This window comes from Hyperolius riggenbachi, chromosome 2, assembly GCF_040937935.1.
Source record: "Hyperolius riggenbachi isolate aHypRig1 chromosome 2, aHypRig1.pri, whole genome shotgun sequence".
NCBI lineage: Eukaryota > Metazoa > Chordata > Amphibia > Anura > Hyperoliidae > Hyperolius > Hyperolius riggenbachi.
The window spans coordinates 557,341,252-557,344,584 of NC_090647.1; the positions used below are offsets into that span (position 1 = coordinate 557,341,252).

Here is a 3,333-nt window from a genome sequence, read left to right on the forward strand (position 1 = left end):
ACATTAGCTGTCCAGATCTAAAAGTGTCCAACTTCAGGTTCTGGATTTGACCTATACATGGAGTTCCTCAGTTCTGTCTGCTTGGGTTTCCACTGGCTGCTCCAGTTTCCTCACAAATCCCAAAGGCAGGGTAACTAACTCCGCCCACAATTTGGTTCGAGACCACAGTATATAGCCATTAGACTGTGAGCTCTCCTCAGTGAATCGTTTGATGTTCTCTGTAAAGTGCTGCAGAAGTATATAAATGCATAATAACACACCAATTGATATAAATATGAATTTCATAGCTCATTAAGTGATCAGTCATTGTAGATTATCTGTACATCATTATATGGCTACATCCCCTAGGCAGCGCAGATTCTGATTACATACATTATAATACATAGTACTTATCTATAGCTATATCATATCTGAATACACACAAGACACAGAGGATATTGGAAGACACAGATTGGTGTTTGAGGCACAGTAAACAGTTAATGATGGAGTGCATCAGTAGCAGTCAGCAAGGTGCCTGATTCAGCCACGCGCGCCTCCCCTCGGGGCCCAGAGGAGGCCGATTCAGCCACGCGCGCCTCCCCTCGGGGCCCAGAGGAGGCCGATTCAGCCACGCGCGCCTCCCCTCGGGCCCCAGAGGAGGCCGATTCAGCCACGCGCGCCTCCCCTCGGGGCCCAGAGGAGGCCGATTCAGCCACGCGCGCCTCCCCTCGGGGCCCAGAGGAGGCCGATTCAGCCACGCGCGCCTCCCCTCGGGGCCCAGAGGAGGCCGATTCAGCCACGCGCGCCTCCCCTCGGGGCCCAGAGGAGGCCGATTCAGCCACGCACGCGCCTCCCCTCGGGGCACAGAGGAGGCCGATTCAGCCACGCACGCGCCTCCCCTCGGGCCCAGAGGAGGCCGATTCAGCCACGCACGCGCCTCCCCTCGGGCCCAGAGGAGGCCGATTCAGCCACGCACGCGCCTCCCCTCGGGCACAGAGGAGGCCGATTCAGCCACGCACGCGCCTCCCCTCGGGCACAGAGGAGGCCGATTCAGCCACGCACGCGCCTCCCCTCGGGCACAGAGGAGGCCGATTCAGCCACGCACGCGTCTCCCCTCGGGCACAGAGGAGGCCGATTCAGCCACGCACGCGCCTCCCCTCGGGCACAGAGGAGGCCGATTCAGCCACGCGCCTCCCCTCGGGCCCAGAGGAGGCTGATTCAGCCACGCGCCTCCCCTCGGGCCCAGAGGAGGAGGCCGATTCAGCCAAAGCCTCAAAACTTCTGTTTGCTCATCTGCAGATCTGTCCCTTCCCTGAGGAGTCTCCCCACAGTTGACAGAACTGCCTGTCAGTTGCTCACACCTTTGGGCGATGTCATAAGGAGCTTGTCTTGCCGATATACGTGGGTAGAGTCCATACATGACTGTGAAGCGGCCCAAAGAAGGGGAGGGGAGCCTATATAATGCGCCGCAAGTGTACACAACTACCACGGCCAGATTGCTACTCCTCACAGGGCGAGAGTGCTTTCTCTGTTGGTGAAGAAACTGACTTGTGTATGTGGAGATCTAGCTGGGACACCACTGTGTACTTATCAGTGTTTCAGGTTAGGTTGGTTTCATCTGGAGATAAATCAGTCAGGGTCATAACTCAACTAGCAAAGCATTAGATATACTAAGGCACGCCTGTGATATGAAATTTCTGAGGGACAGTTGAAAATGACTTATTTCCTGGGTTGTGCATCCTGCATCAATGTATCTATATTATAAATGATTGTAATACATGGGAGGAAGTTCTGCCTGCAGTCTGTACCCTCTGGGCCTCCTCACTGCTGTCTGATGCACTCCATCCACAGCCCTAAATATTACATACATTACACTTACATCATGGCTCTAAGAGTGGCAGTACTGAGGACATAATATGCTGATTGCCTCACACATAAATCTCACATACAGCACAGGAACAGCAAATCTTACAACATGAGGATCAGCCTGGTACACAGGAACAGCGAGTCCTAAACCATGAGGATCAGCCTGGTACACAGGAACTGCAAGTTCTATAACATGAGGATCAGCCTAGTACACAGGAACTGCAAGTTCTATAACATGAGGATCAGCCTGGTACACAGGAACTGCAAGTTCTATAACATGAGGATCAGCCTGGTACACCGGAACAGCGAGTCCTGTAACACGAGGATCAGCCTGGTACACAGGAACAGCGAGTCCTAAAACATGAGGATCAGCCTGGTACACAGGAACAGCGAGTCCTAAACCATGAGGATCAGCCTAGTACACAGGAACTGCAAGTTCTATAACATGAGGATCAGCCTGGTACACAGGAACTGCAAGTTCTATAACATGAGGATCAGCCTAGTACACAGGAACTGCAAGTTCTATAACATGAGGATCAGCCTGGTACACAGGAACTGCAAGTTCTATAACATGAGGATCAGCCTAGTACACAGGAACTGCAAGTTCTATAACATGAGGATCAGCCTGGTACACAGGAACTGCAAGTCCTAAAACATGAGGATCAACCTGGTACACGAAGATCAGCCTGGTTCACAGGAACTGCAAGTCCAGAAACATGAGGATAAACCTGGTATACAGGAACAGCGAGTCCTAAAACATGAGGATCAGCCTGGTACACAGGAACTGCAAGTTCTATAACATGAGGATCAGCCTGGTACACAGGAACTGCAAGTCCAGAAACATGAGGATCAGCCTGGTACACAGGAACTGAAAGTCCCTAAACCATGAGGATCAGCCTGGTACACAGGAACAGCGAGTCCTAAACCATGAGGATCAGCCTGGTACACAGGAACAGAGTCCTAAACCATGAGGATCAGCCTGGTACACAGGAATGGCGAGTCCTACAACACAAGGTTCAACCTGGTACATGAGGATCAGCCTGGTACACAAAAGAGAGGATATGGAGGAGAGATTTACCTGAAGTGTACCTGTCAAACTAAACAGTCGCATTCAGCTTACAATAATCAGTTTAAAGAGGACCTGTAAAGCGCAAGCAAGCCACAAGGATTGTGGAGAGCAGAACCCATCAACCATCTGTGACAATTCCAAAATAAATATCTGACAAGCCTCTGGAACATTCTACATAATAAAAAAAAAAACCTTTTAGATGAGCACCGCCCCTTCCTGTACTATGCCCCAACCTCTACCCAGAGCGATTATTGACCAACACAGGCTCTTATGCTGGATACACACGGTGCGTTCACGCACTCGATTTTCCCGTCGATTCGTTTATTTCCAACATGTCCGATTTGGATTTCGATGGATCGTTAGGTCGATTCGGCATACTTTGCATGCGAATCGACCTAACGATCCATCGGAATCCAAAT

At 51.2% G+C, this 3,333-nt stretch overlaps 1 long non-coding RNA gene across 1 annotated transcript; it reads right to left on the reverse strand.

Moving 5' to 3' along the window:
• Positions 1-263: 263 nt before the first annotated feature.
• On the reverse strand, positions 264-3,219 carry LOC137547360 (uncharacterized). The gene is made up of 2 exons (XR_011026574.1): positions 1,210-3,219; positions 264-1,131 (listed from the first exon to the last, which is right to left on the reverse strand). It is a non-coding gene; the product is annotated as an uncharacterized lncRNA (long non-coding RNA).
• Between the last annotated feature and the right edge of the window lie 114 nt (positions 3,220-3,333).